The following is a 23026-nucleotide window of genomic DNA, read 5'->3' on the forward strand; positions in this document are numbered from 1 at the left end:
AGTGCAAGGTCCTACACCTGGGTTGGAGCAATCCCAGGCACAGCTACAGGTTGGGCAGAGAAGAGATCCAGAGCAGCCCTGCGGAGAAGGACTTGGGGGTGTTGGTCGATGGGAAACTTAACGTGAGCCGGCTACAGTGTGCGTTTGCAGCCCAGAAAGCCAACCGTATCCTGGGCTGCATCAAAAGGAGCGTGACCAGCAGGTCGAAGGAGGTGATCCTGCCCCTCTACTCTGCTCTCGTGAGACCTCACTTGTAGTATTGTGTGCAGTTCTGGTGTCCTCAACATAAAAAGGACATGGAACTGTTGGAACAAGTCCAGAGGAGGGCCATGAGGATGATCAGGGGACTGGAGCACCTCCCGTATGGAGACAGGCTGAGAAAGTTGGGGCTGTTCAGCCTGGAGAAGAGAAGGCTGCGTGGGGACCTCATAGCAGCCTTCCAGTATCTGAAGGGGACCTATAAGGATGCTGGGGATGGACTATTCATTGGGAACTGTAGTGACAGGACAAGGGGTAGTGGGCTCAAATTTAAACAGGGGAAGTTTAGATTGGATATAAGGAGGAATTTCTTTACTGTGAGGGTGGTGAGGCACTGCAACGGGCTGCACAAGGAAACGGTAAATGCTCCATTCCTGGCAAGGCCAGGTTGGATAAGGCCTTGAGTGACATGGTTTAGTGTGAGGTGTTCCTGCCCATGGCAGGGGGCTTAGAGCTAAATGATCTTAAGGTCCTTTCCAACCCTAGCCATTCTAGGATTCTATGATTTACTTTTCAAATCTTCCTGTGTCACTATAGGCCAGCACCTTGCACCACAGGATGTTAGCTACTGATGGTGCTGAGAAGGTTTGTGTTTCTTTCTGTCTTAAATAGGTATGGTTAAAAATAGATAAATTCCTTCTTACGCTGTTCTTGTCCTAATAGTGGTAGGAAAAACCTCAGTGGTAGGACTTCTGTTTTACTACATCCCTTTTTATGGGTGGCTCTGCTGTATTTGGGCTGGTTTGTGCTTGGTACATCACAAATATGGCATAAATTTTCCTCTGTTTTGGGTGAAGGTAATGCTAGCCTTGTTATTTAACTTCTGGGTTAACCTGGTCTTTCAGCAGGACTATACCAGAGATTTTCATTCTGGAAACAGCCTCCTGATCATATGGTATGCATGTACAAGCAAGGAACATTAGGTCAGTGGTAGATGTGTCTTTAAAATGTTTGGAAATTTCTTTTATGTTCCCATGGGATAAGAGAGTGCACACATAATAGAGCATTGATGATCAGGTCATAACTCATAACGCGACAAGGAATGTGTTTTGAAGCAGCAGCCATTACTGTGCAGCTGGATGAAAGAGATGTCTAAAGATGCACTCTTGTCTAATTGAGAAACTAGCCTGAAGTTGGTGCTGACACATCTGGAAGAAAAACTTTGAGAAATGAGAGGGACGGCTGGGGGAAATTTATATATCCCTTTTATACCTTTTTTATATATGTATTGATTGGGGGAAATTCATATATCCGTATACCTTTTTATATATACATATATATATATATATATATATACAAATTTAGTGGAAGAGGAGTAAAATGAGGAAAATGAAGATAGAACTGTGGATATAGAAGTGTAATTTGTTTGGCAAAGAAAACTCTTAAGCAGTTGAGAAAGCAGTGTCAATAACACGTTGCTAGGATTGGGCTTGATCTGTTCAGTGGCTGAGTGTTGTCCCTAAGGAAAAGCTGAAACATGGATGCAGATCTGCCAAAAACCTGTGCCAGAAAAGGGAAGAAGTAGGAGCATCCGTGCAGAACTTCTATCAGGTGAATTTATGACTGGAAAAGGGCTTGAATGTTGTATGCTACTGAGAAAAGAGAACTCAAACTAGAGGCCTGCTGGTATACTACTGAGTATAAATGACATAACAACTTGAAAGAGTGGGTTATAACATGTTAAAAAATGTCTGAAAATTAAGTTTACCTGGCCTAGCACTATGCTTCTGTAATGGCTTGCTGGAGTCCTGTTGTGAGAAGGGAAGGACGATCCAGAAATCCATGGAAATGTATCATCATGGAAGATTTTAACAATGTAAATGGATATTTGAAAATACAGCCTATTAGTAACCATCATAGATGTTTTCATGTGGTGGCTAAGAGTCTTCATCCAGTAGCTAATGTATCGGTACGGTGTGTTACAATGTTCTGGTTTCGGAATCTTTAAAATTTCTCAGTAAGCAATGAAGACACTATGGAAGGCTGATAACACCAACTAATGTTCAAGAGAGTGGTCACAGATACCTTCCTTTTATGTTTCTTGAGGAAATAAAGAAGTTGCTAAGTGTGGGGGATTTTTTGTTTGAGTTGGTTTTTTCTCCCTCAAAAGAGCAAAATTTCGTAATGGAGAGAAATGGCTGGTAGCAGAAACTTGCAGATATAAGTATATAAATAAATCCTAAATTTCTTTGAAATTAATGATGCTAACGCTGCCAGGTATCTGAACATCAAAAAGAAGACTGTAGGCTGTGGCTCTAAAATAAAGTCTATGTATGCAACACCATTAGGAATATGCAAGAGACAACTTCCCTCCTTGTACCCTTTCCTTCCCAGTTGTGTGATAAGCACTAAGTCTCAGAGGTCAAGAGGTTTGGAGATAAAGTGGAAATGTCCAAAGCCAAGGTGAGGTGGGCTTTACAGAAGAAATTACAAATAGCAAAATGCTCTTCAGCTATGTAGTAGGGACAGAAAAAGGAAGAAAGAGAGCTGCTATTTTGTGACAGTGGATATTAAAGATAATCTAGATATGGCTCGGTGCTTTCCCTCATTTTTCAGTAAAGATTATTATGTTAGCAGGGTGGCAAAGGGAAGACGGATAATGTACATGATGGTATTAAAATAGAAATAACTACAGCTGCAGAGAAAACTACAGTAAATTAGTTTATCTTTGTAAAATCAAAGGAAATTAATAATTTCCATTACAGAATACTAAAAGAATGGTGAATTACATCTATATTTTGAATCTGTTAAGATAGAGATAGTACCATAGGACTGGAGAACCACTGCGTATGTAGGAAGCTGGGAAATAAAATTACTCAACAACTAGAGATCTGTGAGTTAAGTGAAGCTTTAAGTATCCTTTCCTTTAAACACTTTTCTAAAGTCATACAGTTAAAGAGGGGAGTAGAATTAAGTGGAACAAGATTTACTAAAGATCAGTACTGCCAGACTGACATGGGAACTTTCCCAGAACTGAATTGAATTTTAGAGATGAAGATAATGCTGTATATGCACTCTGTCTGGCACAGGAAAATTTTTGGTGCAACCTAGAATTTTTCAGCGAGGCTGTATAAGAAGGGGATTAGGAAGGGGCTGTGTAGTAGGAAAGGAATTAACTTGCTAGTGGGTGTAAGTAGAACCCATGCACCTGAACTGTGAGAAGGGCACTGTGTGGCCACAGTGTGACTTCACTTGGTGCACCATGAGCTCTGGCTCGTGGTGCACTAAGTAAGAACTTGTATTCCTCTTAGCCTCTTACTTCTCCTCCTCCCATTCAGAGACTTATGTTTAAATCAGTGCATTGACATTTTGCCAAAATTTCCAACCTATAGCTCCTTTCGTTTTCAAAATTCTGAATTCTATATCAGATAGAAGTTTGCATTTCACAGCCTGGTTGGAGCTTATTGGGATTTTGTTTATTCTCCAGGCATGATCTGAACAGATAAAAAAATGCTGGTAGAAATACAGTCAAAACAAATTGAGGCTTTCTACATTTTGATTTTGCTCCATGGAGATGTATTGTCACATGCTATGAAATCAGATGGTTTAAAAAACTTCAGAGTCGAAGATTTAAGTTTCCACTAAATATCTTCTCAAATAGGATTCAGGCTTGTGTATCTGTGGCATACCCCAAGACCACAGTTAAATTAGAGCTTTACATATGTTGCAGCATGCCAGGAAATTTTGCTTAAACTTTGTTATGATGTATATACAGGATCAAGCTTTTTCAAGAGGTATAATACTCAGTTTAGATATGTAATCTTGATGGGTGTTTACTGGCTACTCAGCAGCCATGAGCAGTCAGGTGTTTAGTTAGGTGTCTGTATATGACAAAGGGAACTGTTATAGCTAAAGGTTGTGACTGACTTTATATCAATTAGATCCAAAGTGCAGAGATAAATTACTCCAAGCAAAAGCTTGGAGTTATTTACTTGACCATGTGCTGTGTACTTTGCAAGATTACCTGCTTGGAGTTTTCAGGGTAACAGTAAAAGGACTTTTGTCAGTTTCTGCAAAGTCAGGTGGTGGTGGGTTTTGTGTGTGTGGTAGTTTGTAGTATCCTTAAGTGAAAATGTAAAAATAACATCATGTTACTGTGGAAATGGCTTTATTTTAATTTTTGTACTTTCAAACATTTTCACCTGCTGCTGCAGAATGAGTGCAACAGCCAGAGAATGAGATTAATTGTGAAACAGAACAGTATTGCTTCACTGAGCCACGTTACATATTCCTTGTCCAAAACTGTACTGACACAGGTATATGTCAAGCAGTGTTGAAGAGCTTGCTTTAGGCTATGTTCAGTAGTGTTTGTTGGTTCATACTAGAGTTTTTCTAACCTCAGGCATGGAGGTGTCCCTTTTCCCTGGTGTTACATAAATCTAGGTGCTTCAGAAATTGAGTTAGCCTGAAGGAGAAAAAAATAAATTGATATTTTGGACTGAATCTGGAGTGTATTCTCTCTCGTGCAGCATACCACAGGTCTAACAGGTTAAGTAGTACTTAATGTTAAACCGATTTAAAGTACAAGAGGTAACTGGGCAGGTTGCCCTGCATGCCAGTCTGCAGAATAGAGGAACCCCTGCTTTAGGATTCACATGAAGTCCCCACTCATTTAATAGAATGTCTGACTTCTTCAATCAGCCTACTGACACTAGTTCAGTAATTCAGTAATTACTGATGAGGGGTGGGGGCTGGGGGGTTGGAACCAGGCCAATAAGTTGTGTTGGAAGTTTGCTAGTAATAGTTGCAAAAGGAATTAATCAGTGTGAGCAATGGCACTTTTTTCCCCCAAGAGTAGGGGTTTTTGTTTGGTAAGTAGTGCTTCAGCAGCCCTCACAGTGAGGAAATGTATATAGAGCTCTGGTCCTGCAGACACCACACCACCTGTGTTAAGTATATGTGTGTATATATATATATATATATATATTTTTTTTTACATATCTACACATGCATATGTGTATATATACAAGCAGCTGAAGAATCAGGGCCACAGTTTATTAAGCACAAACAAATGAAGTCACATGAGTGAGCCAGAGAAATAAATGATTAAAAAAATAAAATATTAAGCATGTGTAATATGGAAAACTTATGTTTGGCTTACATTGCTTCTACCATTCGTTCTAACTACCATTCATTCAGATACAACAAAATATTATTGGACCAGAAAATTGTTCAATTTCAGCTGCAGATTTAGATTCATGAGTAGACATGAGGCGTCATGGAGAGCAGATTAGTTTGCACTGCTAAGGCATCCAGAGTTGTATGTTCTGCTGATATTCTGTATTTGCATGCTTCTTGATGTTAAAACTAACGTAAAAATTTTTTACAAGTCAGCAAAAATTATTCTGGGTGTGCTTTAGGCGAGTGAAATTTTTGCTGAAAAACAGGACACATGTCAATAGTGAGATTAGCTATACTGTGAAATATTACCCCTCAGGGAAGTTGTAGGAGACCAGTTGCACGGATCATTTAAATGCAATTAGAAAAAGCAGCAGAGGATGGAGCCAGGCAATTTTCCCCTCCCCCATTTGCTTCCTCCCCAAGTAAGTTTGAAAAATGTCATTTTGGGAAATAATAGCAGATTTAGGTTGCATTTAGCAAGTAGTTTTGGCTGAAGAGGGGTAATTTTGAGATACTTTATTCCAGTAATTCTGTGAAAATGTCTGCATGTTTGAGAAAGCACTTTCATGCTAAAAATGTGGCTTGTTCTGAAATTTGGTGCTTTTGTTTATGAATTGGCTCATACTTATTCCAGGTTGATGTAAAACTATGTAACTATATTTTTCTTTTCCTGCTTCTCTCCACAAGATCAGATTTTAATTGAGCTAAACTTGATTTCTTTTTTATTTTAATTTGCATTAAACCAGAGAATCTATTATTTGCCCAGTTCTAGAAAATGTACTGAGAAGTCAGTTTGAGGCTGGGAGAAGGACAGACTTCATGTTTTTTTCCTGTGAAGTCTTTTTCATTTAGGCTCTGTGATTTACAGTTAAGTTGTCTGCCTCAGTTTAGGTGATGCCTTTAGTAGCTTTTGAGTTTGTTTTTTGTGAAAATCTGGTGATGTATATCAATGACTTCAGTTTCAATATGAGGTAGACTTTCTCAGCCTCTCTCAAAATTAGGGTCTAAGTAGCTCAAATTTGGTGCTTAAAGCTGAAGCAGTTCTAAGTAAAAACTAAGGAGATCTTTAGTGTTTCGTAAATCTTAGTTGCTTTTCTGAGCAAGGGTGAATTTTACCCACTGAGCCCTAGAAGGTTGCCTTGTATGTACCTTTCACTGTATGCATATCAAATTCTCTGACAGATGGGGAAGAACTGAAACTAGTGGTGCTTCATAAAAATAAGAGTTTTGGCACTACTGGGATTAACACTGGCAATATTTAGCAGTCTATGGTAAAGCAGTGGATTTATAATTCAGAATATGTAACTTCATTAATCATGTTTGTTTCATAAGTGTGCTTAGAAATGAAAATGTGCTTAGAAATGAAAGTTGTCTACAAAAGCTTGGTTTTGCCTAGTTACTTCGGAAAGGTGGTGTTCTCTCCCTCTGTTGCTGTCGTTAATTAGGAAAGGAGAGATGGATGTGTAGAATTAGGTTGCAAGTAATCTCATCTGAATATTTAATCATAAATGATTAAGATGAAGATTTATAACACAGCTTTTGGCATTCTAGCTGATATAGCAAGGTTAATAGAGCTATATTCTCCCCAGTTATGAATTGTCTGGGAAAGCAGGAAAGACAGTAGTGTGTACAGACATTAGAGGGCAATAAGATGTCCAAGAATGTTCTTTCACTTCTTTATTTTTAGAAAAAACATGTGCTGATAGTTTGATGTGGCATTAAAAGTTCCATGAAAGAAATTTTAAACAGAAAAAGAAACCAAAACTGAAAGGAAAAGTATTTTCCAAGAAAACATACAGCAGTGGATTTTCATATGAAAATAAATGATCAACTTTATCTGAAAAATCTGAGATGGCATTTGCTTGGATAAACAGCTAATTGTGTGTGATATTGTCAGAAACTGTCCTGTGCTGTATAGTTGCACCTTTTTGGATTGGAGACTACTGAGCTGCATTTTATACATAACAGTTATATATAACTGGAAAGTTATTAGGAAGTACGGTAGTACTACAATTATTAGTTCATTATTCTTACAATATATTATCTCATAATCTTCCAAACAAGAAAGAATTACTGTTAGGTATAATGCTGCTGTAGAGGACCTGAAATGTCATTAGATAATTCTTGGTTTGCTTGAGGAAGAGCTGGGATACTGAAAGAGATGCCAAAAAAAAAAAAAAAAAGGGGGGGGGGGTTGGGGACAAACATGGGCATGTACAATGGAAATAGAGCATCTACACCCAGAATTCCATCTGAAATTCAGTTTAGCCATTATCTCAGCCTGGAAATGTTCAAACTCTATGGGCAACCTGTTTTAGACTATGTATTTATGTAAGGTGAAAAAAAGACTGCTTCTGACATGTGGAAACATCTCAGTATTGATATAGCTGGTCAAGTTGTTTGTGTCAACCCTAGCTCAGCCTGGGATCTAAAAAGAAATGTTCCATACACGTATTGTGAGCATGCACTGAGAGACAGTCTCCAAGGTTGCCAATCAGTGTTTCCAGGATCAAAATCTTGGAAATTACTAGCTTAGGTGTTGTGCTGTTTTCAAGTCCCACACAGTCCCGCTTGGCTTTGCGCAGATTTAGGACCTGCTACCATCAGCCTGTGATTGTCTATTTTCTCTCTGTTCATGGCAGGGTTTACGATAGGGTTCTTACTAGTACTCAGCATTGGCCAAACTATATTGCCACTCAAGTGAAATTTTTTACCAGGGCCTTTAAAAAGTGAGTTAGGAGATCGACATTTTAAAAAATCTATGGCATGGGAATTGACAAAGACTGGATTTATCCTAGGAAACCTAATCTTGCATTCAGCTTAAAGCAAGGAGTCTCCCCCAGGAGGGGAGTTGACAGCGGAAGACTGGTTGTAGCTGCTTGGTGCTTTGAATTATTGTCCTAGAAGAGCCTGTCTCTTCTGCTGCCTGTAGGAGGAACCTAGGGAGCCTGGAAAGAAGCCAGCCCCTGTAAATATCTCCTCAAGTGTCTTTCCCTCCTGTCCTCCTTACTTCTGTCTTTCTAGCCTGGACTATTATTGCTGTCCCTTTCTTGCATCCTTTGATATTCCCGCTGTCTGCCCCTATTTTTCTTATTCACTGCTACCATATTTCAGGTGGGAGTGCTACCTTTCCTGTTCAGAAATGCCTCCCTTACAACATTGACCTACTTCTGGTGTTCATATCTGTTTGCCTATGTAATTTATCACATAATTTGTGTTGAGGATAGAGTAACTGTTCTGCACCATAGGTAGCTGTCCTTTTTGGTTTTGTAGGAGGTGGAGAGGGTTTTTTCTACCAGACTTCACAACTTTCAGCAATAAATGAGCTATTTAAGCCTTTTTGCAAAAGCCATTGTTCTCTTTCTGTAAAGTCAAAAGAATTGACATATCTCATTAGTCTGTTAAGCAGTACAAAGATAAATGCCTTATATATAAGAATGAATACAGATAATGCTACCAATTAATTGGTATGCTTCATAAATATAAACTACACTGTCTATGGAGGGCTTTTCCTTCTAGAATCTCATGGGTTTTTTTTAAAAAATCATAGATAATTTAGTATTTTAAATAGATGAATACTAATATTAGGCGGTCATAGATGAAAACTGTCAGTCTGCAGTCAGATGTGGGTACTGTCTTTGCTTTGTTAAGCAAAAGTGTATTTAACTCATGTTTCTGTTTCTTTCTTAAACAGTTGGAGATTTTGATAGAATAGGGTTTTTAATGACTTTGTAAACAAGGTATGAGATGATTGAGTTCTCATAGGCAAGTGGTGAGTTGTGATCACTATTTCTTACTGGCTGCAAGTTAATTATGAAGCTAATCCATGCTAAAATGTTTGAGGCTTCTTTCTGTATTGTTGCTCATCTGGGTCGATATTTACTAGTGCAAAATGAAATTTGATACACAAACAAAATCCAGGCATTTTTTACTCAGGTATATATAGGCTTACATATGACAGAAAAATGCACTGTCGGCTCCCACTTTATTTGAAATTCAGTCCCTCTCCATAATTTCCGGCCCCCTCCTGTTATGTGTTTGTTTCGTTGACCTTCTAAATTTTGCCTTAAAATATGTTTCTGTGGGTAATTACACTAAATACCCCTATTTGAAGGCCTGCTGAGCAGGGCTGGATCTTTAACCTGTAAACTTTCTCAGGCAGAGACCATATCTAAAGTGCTTATAAAATTCTTATCTTGACAATGATGACTAATATGACTGAATTGGAAAATAATAGCAGGTAATAATGAGGGGATTTTCAGGAAATTAATACAATCAATAGACCATCTCGGCCCTGATGGGAGACATGCCTGCTTTTTTAGGCAGAGAGTCCTTCTGCATGGGAATTATGTGAGGTCTGGTGAAGGGACAGCATATCCGAATGACTGGCTGCTTTTCCCAGTTGTATCAGCAGGAATAATAAAAGATACTTCCTCTCCCCTTTTATCCCGAAACCACTATGCCTACAGCAGCGCTACCAAATTACAGGTAAGAGATTTGTGATGGGTGCCTGGAGTAAGTTAACAGCAGTGAACTGACAGTGACCTGTAACATAGCCCAGGGTTGAAGGTACTGAAGGTAGGCAGAGTTGAATGGTAAATGGTTAAGATACGATCCATGTTGCAGTCCTCCCTATGCAATTCCTTACAAGGAGGTATAGTAAATCCAGATGACAGATATGCTTTTTTGTATGCACACTACTTCATTCATAAGGGAAAAGTAAATACTTGTTTTTCCTGGTTTGTTTGCAAAACTGCAGACAAGTGACAGCGTTAGCTGGTAAAAAATAAGTAAATTGTTCGTCTGTGTTGCCAGTGTTAGAAGAGCAGATGTGACAGATATTCCTAAAGCAACTTTTCATTCATATGCTGAAGTCAGAAAGAGCATAATTATAAGTTAACTGAAAATAAGAGCCAGTTTTCTTATTGACAGCTGTCAGTAAATACCAGTACGGCAAAAAAATATTTGACCAAAGCGTGTTCGTCTAAAATCGCTAACTGCTAAATTTGCTGAGACTGTTCATGGAGTTGTTGGGTTTTTTGCTGCTAAAAAGTGATGCTAATGATTACATTTCCATTTTGAAGCAATTTTTATTGCAGTACTTGGAAAATATGAAAAAATCTTTACTGGCACTATTTGCAGGAAAATTAATTCTTTTCAAAGCTATTCTACTAAATGGAATAGAATTTCCTAATAGCCTTTGATTAAAATAGTCCTTTTTAAATATATTTCTGCATCCTTTAGATATCTTCTCCCAGTGCTTTATTGCATTACTTCAATTTTACTGCTGTCAGTGCAAAATTTCTCTTTAAGGAACACTTGAATTCTGCCAGTAGGCAATACCATTTCTGTTCTAGACACTGATATAAATAATATTTCTTCTTTTTTTAAGGGATAATTCTATCCAGAAAAAATCCTCACAACAAAATATTTCAGAAAAGCAGTTTTCTAGCATGTTATTAATAAATATATGTGTATCATACGGATCAAGGCCAGGTTAGATGGGCTTTGAGCAACCTGGTCTAGTAGAAGGTGTCCTATGGCAGGGGGGTGGAACTAAATGATCTTTAAGACCCCTTCCAACTCAAACCATTCTGTGGTTCTATAAATTCCTGCAAACATGCACAGACCTTCCCTTCTGCATACTGTTTGATTGGCATGAACATAATTATGCAGAGATTTACAAATTATAATATTAGCCATGTCCCCATCTGTCCTTTCCCACTATTTTTGCAGGCACCTTTCTGATGCTATTTGTGGTGCAATGGTTCGCTGTTTCAGGCACCAATACAAATGGTGTCCTTTTGTGCTTGGACCAGTTCATTAGTGGTATGGTTTTCCGTCTAGTTGTAACTTGAGACCTAGCAGTAGTGTCCCAGCAATAATGGCTAAGGCAAGAATTGTTAAATAACTTTGTCTCATTTCAGTTGATGAAATGGAAATTGAGAAGTCTCAGTATGAACCTTATTAATGCTGTCCAATGTATATGAAGAGGAATAGTATGCACATTTGTGCATACACGTATGCCTGCACCTGCCTTAAAAGGGTGCAGATCTCTTTGGAAGATCACCTCTGCTGGTGGCTTGCTGGAGAGCTGTGTGGGACCTGCATGTTCATGAGACCCTCTGAATATCTCCATCATGAAAACTTTTCAGGCCACATGCTTTGTCAACAGGACCACTTGTTTCAAACCGTAATGGCATCACAGTGTTCTTATGGTTGAGCTCTGCCTTGCAGGACCTTTGTGGAAGCAGGAGGAGAGCCTGAACCTCCAATGGTGTAGTGAAAAATGACTAGACAAAAAATATGCCAAATGAAGTGAACAGACAAGAATGGCAAGGAAAAATGAATTAAATCTTATCTAGCTTGTTAATAGTATGTATTACTGCTGATTCCAATAATAAATGAACTAATTTCAGTTGAATTTAATTCTAAGTTTTTAATTCAATATTTCAATGAAAATATTTATCAGCTGACTACTTTTGTTCTAAGTCATCAGTCTTAAGACTTCACAAATGACAGAAAGAAATCAAATGAAGATAGCTTTCTATCATGAATTTTAATTCTATCACTGGCCCAGGTTCTGTTTTCTAAATGAAATATTCTCATCTTCTGAAAATTCTGGCCCAAGTCCAGCATCAGAGCTATTGTATACTGAAACCCTCCGAAAAGGTAATCCAAATTAAATAGAAGTGTGAACCCACAGTGGATTAATTAAATGGCATTAAACTCTCCTGTGGATACCCCGAATCAGAATTAAAAGTGTCTTGATTCAATTTAACTTAATTTCCAGAGCAAATTAGATAATTAAGTGTGCTGTAATTTTGAATGAAAGTGTCTACACAGAGGTTTAATATCTTTTGACTAATCCACTTTAAAAATTAATTCAGATTAACTTTCTTGAGTGACCCGTGTACTGGCAAACCCTCAATAACTTGATAGAAAGTTGAAATGAGCAATGCTGTAAGGCTAGAAAAAACTGTAATTGTGACTAGTAGCTCAGACTTGATTTTTGTCTTAGAATTTTGTTCAGTCAAGAAGCAGCTCTATTTCTTTGGCTAGAAATTGTTCTTCATTAATAAGACATTCTCTGTCAAAGAAAGGGAAATAGTTGTGCAGCCTTAAAAATTAAGGGCGCATGATTGTGCAGTTGGTGTTGCCACAGATGCTATGTATGATACCTTTTTGAACATCACAGCAGAGAGATCCCACGTATTTCTGATATTACAAGAACAGAACAGAATTAAAGCATTACCCAAATGGTGAGGAGGAAAGAGAAGTCCAGTCAATGTTTCTTATTTGGTCAAAAATCATGGGCTACCATCAATCTATTCCAATATTGATTACAAGCTGAAAGGGAATTGCTGGGATGGGGATGTGAAGTGGAGAGTTCTGCCCTAGTATAAGTAAAAAACAAATTAATTGGTAGCCTTACATGATCAAATAACATGAGTTAAGAATGATTACAGTACTGACAGTCAGGATGGAGAGGAGAAGGTGAATGTGACTTGATATCTGCGCAGCAATGGAGAAGCAAATGGCAAGGAAGAGAGAAGTGGAGAAGCACAGGTCTCCCAACAGTGAAAATTCCTGTGCAAAACCTGTGGGTACTGTCTCACTTTAGCCTGGGCCACGGGTCACCTCAATGAGCTATGAGGGGACCTGGCAGGGCCAAAGTTGAGGTGAAAGAGATGAAGCATAATCCGTGCCCATAAAGGGTTCCCTGAGCCATCATCTTTATCTGTCCCATGCTTTCAGGAACTCCTTTGACATTTTGGACTTGTTGACTCTGTCTCAGCTAAGGGGGTGGAATGGGAGGTGTTTCATCTTTCTTCAGCTGATTGTAAAGAACAACATGCAAAGAGAAGCCAGTTTTATGCCATATGAGACCCAAGTGCTGCCAAGCAAAGAGCAGAAGGGCAGGTGCCCCACTGAGGGAAGACAGGGTAAATATCAGGGAAGAGGGGTAAGGACTGAGCTGCTGTCTTGCAGAAATGCTGCTTCCTGCATTAACCCAGAGACTAACTTATTTATCTTGGTCAACTGTTTTTCATGATTGGTATTTTATTATAATTTTTGTGGTTAGTAACTTGTGGACTCCTTAAGATTCCAGGACTTGGTGCTCTGTTTTGGTCACATGATACAAAGAAGCTACAATATAGTTGAGACAATATCAAATGCATGATTTAATTGTACTTAGAATATTTGTCCTCCTATTTATCCACTTCTCTTATACTGTGTCCATTGCAAGAGCTTTTAAGACCAAATATCAGCCTTCACACTCTTACAGAAATTATAGCAGCTACTGCTAGTAAAACAGAGAAACAGGTGCATAAGAAAATGAGATTTTAAATGTCTGCTTTAATTTTACTGCAAGAATAAGCTCTGGAAACAAAACCCTGATTGGAAAAGTGTAGAGAATCAAAAACAAGTTGCATGAGTGTCTTCACTACATCTTAATTATGAGGAAATTTTGCCACATTTTCATTCTGTATTATTATCAGAGCACAATTTTCATGCCTTTCATATTCTAAAAACTCCAGAATGACACACACATTTATTTCTAGTATTAAATTGTGCTGCTAAAGCACATTCTGTTTGGCATGACGTCCTTTCAGTTTAATTTTCTCCAAAAATCCGTTTCATCTTTTCAGAATATAAATGGCATACCATTGACCCTTCAACTTCCTGCTATTCCCTCCTGTCTTCAGTACTCAGATGACTAAGTTGGGAACGTGTTCAAGTGGTGGCATCTGGCTCTTTGGGGAGCTCTGTGAGCAATTATGTTGGCAGCTTTACAGATGGCTCTTCATGCATTGTGGGGTGAATTTGAGCTTTTATCTTTTAGATATCTGTGATTTGGAAGAACTTGCAGGCTGGTAAATAACTGCACTCTTCCTTCTTGAGCACCCTTTCAAGGCTAAACTAAATGCTGCTGCATTAAAAGCTCATTGCTTTATGAACCAGACACAAATAAAAACCATACAAGTGGTCATCTGCAAAGTTGGTTTCAGAGGCTTGGATACATAAATAGCATTCTTATTGAAGACTCTGCTCTTTTTCTTCCGTATAATAGGCATTGTCTTGTTAGCCAAATATTTTCCCACTGGAAATTTAAATTCTAGTCCTTGAAACAGAGCTATTAACTCTTTAAAGAGAGTATTTACTTAATTTATAGTCCCCTTTAAAGACTAGTTGATTCAGATGTGTGTGGAGGATTTTAAAACCTGCATGTTTTGAGCTTCGTTTGGGGTTTTTTGTGGTTTTTTTCTGTTTTTTTGTTTTGGTTTTTTTTTGGGGGGGGGGTGTTTTTTTTTTTTTTGTTTTTTTTTTTTTTTTTTGCGGGGGTGTTAATACATGTATCTGTTAGCTATATTTAGAATAATCAGAAGAAAGCCTTATCAAAAGTTTGTATCTTCTCAGAAAACCGTTAATACTGAAGCGATCAGGCTGCAGATCAGAGAGCACTGATGAGTGCAGGACTGTGAGAGCTTCTAGACACTAGGGCCTTTGTTTTTTTGACCCAAGATAAATAAAAGTGTGGAGACCAATTTGTTTTTATTTTCAGAGCACATCTGACTTTATCTCAAGCAATTTACTTGATTTCTTTTGGGGACATGGAGGCATGTGTAGGTAGGTATGATAAGGCTTGAAAATTTGTCGGTATCGGTTAACAATTAGCTTCAGCATCTAAAACATGTCAAAGTCCAAGATGAGATGTAGTGAAGATGTCTCACTTCACTTTCTTAATTGAGTCCAGAGGACAGCAGATTCACATGTGAAAACTGCATCAATACACCTAAGACAGTACGCTGAGGGACTTGTATGTGAAACACAGCAAAAGGGACAGTCCAGTCCAGAGCTTCTCACATGGAGCCTGTGAAGGGAATTGCTGGTGGGGTTAGTCTGCTGATCTACCTACCTTCTGTCTGTCTAGAAGGGGTGCTGTTAAGCAAGCAAGAGGATGCAAGAGAAATCTGGACACTGATTCTTTACATCTAGAGATATGGATTATCTATAAGAATCACAAATGTCTTGTTCTCAAAAAACCCACTCTCCTCAGTCTCAGGAAAACATTTGATAGTTACATTGCTGCCAAGATGATGCATTGCCTGTTGGGGTTCGAGCTTGCTGAAATCAAGAGGGGTTTTTTGCAGTGACTAATTTTTACAGTTGCATAGCTCCCCCTGGAGCAAAATGAGGTCCTGGGACCTGGCAGCGAGGGAGAGAGACTCCCAGAAGTGGTGAGCAAATATATAAGCTGTGTGATGTAACCTGTAAAATCCTCGCATCAGAATACTGTGTCATTGCAGAAAGTTCTCCAGAATTTTCACTTTGATTAAAACCACTTGATTACAATCTTTGATTATAAAGCGTTTCATAATATGTTCTTTATGAAGCATTCCAGGAATGAGGAGTTTTACATAGCATTTCTAATGAAGTGGATTTTGAGCAAATGCATCGTATCTGAGTTGTTACGAGTTCATAATCTTTTTTAATACTTAGCAACTTCTGACTAATCTTTGTTCCAGTTGTAAGACTGTAATGTACTCATTTGAAAAATTAGCTGATATTTTGTGAGGATACCTAAAGTAAAATGTGAATCAGCTTAAAGGACTTAGCAGAAAGCCAGAATTTTTGTATCTCCTATAGAAGATTGAATTGAAGCCTTTGAGGTTGCAGTGTTCTCACTCCCAGTCACAACCAAGAGACAGTAAAAGTCGTTAATGAACTGTGAAGATTCTATGGCTTTCATGTGTCTTAGCCAGTTTGATTACTGAAGTGTACATGGTTTTAAAGAGTTAATTTCTGCCTGAGACAACTGGCACACAGAGGAACATGGCAGTGGCCTTAGACAGCCCTTCTGGTGGCATTTAAGAGGTGAAGTAGGGAGCTAGCTAATTTTGAAGGCGATCATGACTCTCCATTCCTGCTTCCTGCAGGGGGAAGAGGAACTAAAATGGCCAGACTCAGAAGGGCCAGACAGGATTCTCAAGGAGAACACTGAAGTTAGGGAAGATAAGATAGAACCTGGCTTTTGTGTCAGTGCTTTTTCTGTTTTCCGAATAAGCTGTTTTGAGTTCCTGTATTTATCACCCAGCAACATCTCCAGAGAGATGTCCCTTGCAGATGTAAAACTCATTATGGCATGCTGAAAAATGAGGCTAGTGTAAGGTGAAGACATCTAACTGATGAACCCAGGAGGTTTAAAAAACACAAAAGTGTTTAGGTACACACCCTTGGACCACATCCTAATGCTATTTTGTGATGAAACCTGAGTATATACCCTTGGTGTCTCTGAAAATAAACCTGGGTGTGTGAGTAGAAAGAGAGCTAGGTGCACACGAGTGGATCACTTGATCTTGATAAGAGAGGCCAAAACTTGAGTACTGTGTGTGCAGTGTTAGTAACACTGTGTTAGTAGTTTGGTGCTCTAGCTCAGTAGTCTCCAAATTAGGGTGCATACACAAGACAATCCATTTGGGTGTAGGAAGAAAATACATTTTGTACCATTAATAAAACAATATTTAAAAAATAGTGTTTATTTTATCTTTATCTCATCCTTTTCAATTTATATTTTTGTGTATGCTTTACAATATACATAATATATTAGTACAGTGGTACATTAATATAATTAATAAAATTAATTTTGCTAAAAATGTTTTTACTTGTAAGGTTTACAATCTAGCTGATTTCTCAGGTTAAGGAATATTTGGCTCTTCTGCAGCTCTAAGAGGACTGTCTTAGGAAGGTACTGTCTGTAAAGTCAAATGTATAGACTCTGCTGTAGATCTGCCAAATGCATGTAAGTCATGTCTAAAGGTAGCATGTGACCGGAGAAAGATTTAGAAGAGAAACAATTTCCAATAGCATGGCATAATCTTTGTTTGCATAATGTTTAACTGCTTCTTAGTAAAAGGTAGTTAAAGTCTCATTATAATAGTTTTAAAATTACTGCATTTGCTCAGAAGCAATGAATTATTAACTAAAAGGACCTAAATACAATAATTCATCCACTTAAGCAGATAAGTTTCCTGATGGAAACTCAATTCCAAATTTATAATAACAAAACCCAACAAGCAATGATTTTGAGATATTTTATCACTGGTGCCAAGTATTATTCAAAAGCATTACATATACAGTTTTGGTGGGGTTTTTTTCCCTTTAAAAATCATTTCCGAGGCAGATGAAGTTCTCTCATGTATTAAGTAGGGCAGAAGCCTGACCAGATTCTACTGACTGTCAGTAGAAAAAAAAAGTATGAGAGACAAATGAACTAAATGTCTAGCATTAACCAGTAGGATCTATTTTTGCAAGGCATCTCTCTGAACATACTTCAGGAAGCAGTATGGATGCCATGAAAATTCTTAAAATGACAGATTTATTATTGGTTTAAGCACTTCAGGTGCTGAATGCCTGCTTCTGTCTGCTCCTTGGCTAGCACTGGAAAATGTCCAATGAAAAGTCTCTATAACCCCAGGTCTCACAATCTACCTATAAAAAAAAAGAAAACCAGTGGAATATTCTTTCCTCATATTCCTCTTGGGTTTTAATCTATGTTGCTGACAAACTTGAAATACTAAAATATTGTATGTTAAACACACGCTGATGGGAATACACCAGTCTACCACAATGTATGGATATAAAGACAACCAGGATCAAAGCAATCGTTTCTAAACTCCCTCCCCAGTCAGCTCAGCTTAGAGAGTAAATGCTGTAGCCTGTAATATGCCCTAAGTTTGGCAGAACTGGGTCTGTTGACCTGACAGAGAGGCCAGGACCACATAGGAAGAAAGTCCTGAGGGCATGGTTTATGGAAGTGTGTGCTTTCAGCTTATGCCTTTTAGCTGCTTCCAGCTGATCCTAAATCATTTGGAGAAGTCAATTCCCTGGTTACTTAGGACCAAATCAGTTTTATATCAATTTCCATATCTTACTATCTGTATTTGCTGTAGTTAAAAATTCACATTCTGCATTGTACTGGCCTGTTATTAGTTTCTAGAAATATATATGAGGGTATCTGTGTAATATACATAATATAGGCAAATCCGTGCTTTACTAGCTTTTGTTTCCAAAAGACTTTAAGGCACAATGCATTAGTTGATTAATCTGCAGTCATGGCATGAATACTGAGAGTAAGTTACTTGGTGCTGCTTTGTTTTTAAATTAAGTGAGCACTCATGTTAAAAGGTTCTAGGAAATTAACAGCATCTCTTGCTCTGCTTGTTGTAGGAGCAGTGTAATTGTACAGAGGATGAGCACAGTGATATACACTTTCAGTTATGCATTCCATTGTGTAATGAACAATTTTTGGGAAAGAAGCCTGTATGGTAAATGCACAGCACAGTAGCAAAACTGCCAATAGCATCCAATATCTGATGGACTCAAACCACAAAACGCTTTCAGTAGTAGCTGTCTGCTGTCAGCAGTGCTGTGCCCTAGCTCATGCAGTGTAATTCAGCATTGGAGATTTGAGTTGATGATGCTTCTTTCAGACCCCTCACACAATGAATCCCTTCAGGCCCCTTCTCACACTGTCAGTCCTTTGCTGACATGGCCCTCTCACTGGCTTTCCATGATGGCATTCCACTGTAGGGGGAGAATACACAACCCTGTTGTCCTTCACTGGTTAGGCAACATCAGACAGTGTCCAGTTAATAGTAAAATTAAATAACGCCAATTAAATCGTAAGGGTTTTCTTCCCCTCAAAGGCACATATTGAATTTGTGTTCTGTACCTAAGATTAACAAAACTCCTAATCCAGAACTAATCCACATAAAAAAGGTTGGACTTGATGATCTTAAAGGTCTTTTCCAACCTAGTTGGTTCTATGATTCTAATACGTGATGAAGAGATAAGTAGAAAATGTGTGCAGCAGTTGTGGCTTGGAAATGGGATAATTAACTGTGCTGACATTCATGCAGTATTGACAACTTGATCTTTAGGTTGTCTATCGCCATTGGCTTAAAAATTGTGAAATTTTAATTCTACTGCATATTAGAATTTGTTTCCTTCTCTTTGTTGGCTTTTTAAGATCAAGGAGAACAATTAGTTTAAGGTTTTTCCTAAGCATATGGCTCAGAATTGTATTAGTTTTTAAAGATGTATTATTTTTGTGTAATCTCATTATACCAGCCTTAGGGAAAATACCAATTATTGTGTGATTTGCATGAGTTGGCAACACTGAAACAGTAGCGTGCTATGGTGCGGTGTATCACATGCTAATATCGCAGCACCGAGTGACTAATCTGCTGTTAAATCTCTGTTCTGTGGGGGATACCTTGAGAAAACCCTTTCTTGACAATGATAATCTCACTGCTGACCCTTTAAGTATCTTAAATTTTCTTAAAAGCTCAGAGAGAATAATGTGACGCTATTTTCTGCTCTTTATTGTGGATCTCATGAGAAGTGATGAAAAGAACAGATATACAGCAGACAAAAGAAAACCCACAGGTTAATACTTCTTTTGGATTCCTTCATATATTACACATTAGCATTCTTCACAGAAGTCTTTCTAGCAATCTTTTAAAGATGACATTCATACCTCTCAAAATAGGTTACCAGTTCTGTTTAAAATCATGAGTAATGAGTTAAAACCAATTTTGCATGTTCGTTTAGTGTTTCAGTTGGCAAGTTGAAGTTTTTTATGCGTTTAGAATATGCTGTGATTTACTGTCATTCTGGATTTATTGTCCAAGATTTAGAATGAGTAAAACAGTGGAATGCAAGAGACCAAATTCTGGTGGCATTTACACTCTTGTAAATTTGAGGTCATTTCACTGATTTTAATTAGTAATATTGCAGCTATACAGTAAGATTATGTCCACATTCAGAAAGCTTTCCTGATTAAAGCTAAACTGAGAGGGCAAATTATGTTTTGTTTAATGAATAGTTTGTAGTTCAAAAGATTATAGTTCAGGCTGAGATCTCCAAGAAGATTCATCTTTGCAGTAGGTTCCCAGTCCACTCAGTGAAAATATTCATTTCAGCTACTGTAAGACTAGAGTTCAGGGCCTTTGGAAAACTGGCTTTGTGTTACTATTAAAGCTTTTCAATGAGGCTTCCAATGCCTGGATATTTTCAAGGCAGTGTAAGGGCACATGAAGCATTCTGAAGGTGGGATATAATGCAGAATTGTGCCTTGTAATCATGCAGTTATTGATCCCAAAACAATAGAATTTACCTGTATTGTCATTTATTAGACATGGTGCTATTGCTGTGTTTATGATTTTGTTTCAATGTTTAGTTCACAACAGTATTCAGGGGTACTGTAAAGATACAGGAAAGAGAAGACCAATAACTGTCTTCGAAATGGCTATTTTAAGACAAAGTAACCACTTGTTCTCAGTGGCACAAAGGGACAAGAGATCTTTAAATTGGGGTGAACTTTAGGAAAGACTTCCTGTACAGAAGGAGGAGGGAGCGGCTGAGTGGATAAGATTGCCTTGTCCAAAAAGCAGTGCATCTCCTTCATGGTAATGGTATTTTGCAGTAAGGAAAGGGAATAGGAGCTACAGCAAGTGAGGTGAACATTGTTGAGGTATTTGATCTTCTTAGAAGGTCCTCATAGTTCTACTGTGAAATAATCACAGTATTCTGGTAAGAAGGACAAGGAAAACATCTTATTTCAGGCAGCTACTACAGCAAAATATTTATGAGAAAACTATATATGTACTCCTGCACTCCCTTTTCAGCTGAAGTAACAGCAATGCTGAATGCATTTAATTTGGAATTAGAAGCCTCCTGAATATTGGGATAATGATAGTTCTAGGGGTATATTAATGAATCTGTGTGAAGGAAGGCAGGGCTGGAAAATGGCTAATCAAAGCACAAGCTATTTTAAATGGATTCCAATTTTATCTTATGACCTTCACAAAAAATATACGATCTCTGTATCAGTAAATACTCCACTTTTTTTGCTTGCTTAGTGCTTCTAAAAATATTTTCTTCTTTATACTCAGAGAATACATAACACTTTGGCCTAAATAGGGGTCAAAATGCATTTCTTACTACCTGTATTTGCAGAGCTCTGTCAGCGGTTGAAACCAGCCAGTTACTTTCAAGAAGGGTAGATTTGGGGTAACTTTAAAAATCATAGAACAGTTTGGGTTTGAAGGGATCTTTAAAGATCACCTACCTCCGACCCCCCTGCCATTAGGAAGGGACCCCTTCCAATAGACCAGGTTGCTCAAAGTCCTATCCAACCTGTTCAGGTACTATTCAGAGGTGACAAAAGTAAGGGAGGGAAAAAAAACCCTACATAATGTTCAGCATAATTTCTGAACACACTAATTAAACATTTAAATATATTAGAAATGCAGTCGTATTTTATGAATATATGAAGCCCAGAATCGTCATCATCTAGTTAGTGGGATACTGTATAATGTTTCTTGCTGTTCCTATGTTGGTTGGGGATGTAATAGCAGTGTCTTTAAGAGTTAAACTGTCATTTCCCACACCTCCCACCTCCCCCCCCCCCAGTATGCGATTTTATGGTAGTTCAATAAAACTAATAATGGTTTGACAGCTTTTGCCTTGTTCTGTTGTGTTCTCATTTGCTTCTGTTAGTCACACAAATGCTCTGGTTCATGAATTAAATCCAAACTATGGCACTTCATGAATCCAAAGGGAAGCAGTGATTGGAGCCATGGAGACCCTTTATGTGTACTGAAAACCATAGTTGGGGCTGTGAGGTTGGATTATGCTCATAGTTGAAGGTTTTGATGTTGATAACTTTATAGGATGCAAGACAGGAATTTAAGATAGCAGGAGGTCGCCATCACAGATAGATGTTGGCAACATTAAGGCTTGCATTGCAATCCCCTCACAGATTCACAAAAGCTGTACCATGTGCAAAATTTTGTATTCAGATTAGTTTAACGCTTTGTGTCAGATGAAATGATGGAGCTCTGTGCAGAACTTCCTAGCTCATGGGCCTTTGTTCTATGTATCACTGCATTCCATCAGCTCCCAGTCAATGCAGTAGAAAGTTGAAGTATGGAGCACATTTCAGAAATTCTTAGTTCCTGATGGAATTGGGTCTTGCAGTTTGTTGTGTTGGTTTTTAGTTGGTTGGGTTGGGGTTTTTTGGTGTTGTTTTTTTTTTAATCTATTTATTTATTTACCTATATATATATATATGGGAATCCCTGTGGGTTTGTTGTTTTGTTTTGGGTTTTGTTTTGTTTGTTTGTTTGTTTTTGTTTTCTTTTCTTTTGTTGGGTTTTTTTTTTGTTTTTTGAATCCTGCTTTGAGTTTTGAAATCATACTTGTTCTTGCTTTGACTATTTGGGTTTGACTTGGTCAAATTTCTGGTACTTTTGTCATTCCATGGACAGCCCTGGAGTCAATCACACAGCACAAATAACAGTCAGGCGGTCCTTCTGTGCTGTGAATGGCGAAGGACAGAAGATGACTACAAAGAAATCAGATAATCCCACTTTGCTTTTTTTCTGTCACGTAAGTCAGGTAACACCTGTAAAAGGAAAAAAGATCTGTTGCATTAGATTGCCTTGTATATATTATCCTCCATTCTGCTGTATGGTTATTTTTTAAGAAACCTTGTCACTAAGCACTTCTCAAAGGGTTTTTACCTGAAATGCTGTTTTGGTAAAAGCCAGAACATTTTCTTAACCTGTTTGTTAAA

General features: G+C 38.0%; 1 protein-coding gene across 1 annotated transcript in view; it reads left to right on the forward strand.

The window, feature by feature from the left end:
• The window catches only part of XKR4 (XK related 4), a gene marked incomplete at both ends in the record, with an annotated part of 231181 nt that overhangs the window by 15214 nt on the left and 192941 nt on the right, over nucleotides 1–23026 (forward strand). The gene's annotated exons all lie outside the window — the stretch shown is intronic.

Source organism: Psittacula echo (assembly GCF_963264785.1).
Source record: "Psittacula echo genome assembly, chromosome: 2".
NCBI lineage: Eukaryota > Metazoa > Chordata > Aves > Psittaciformes > Psittacidae > Psittacula > Psittacula echo.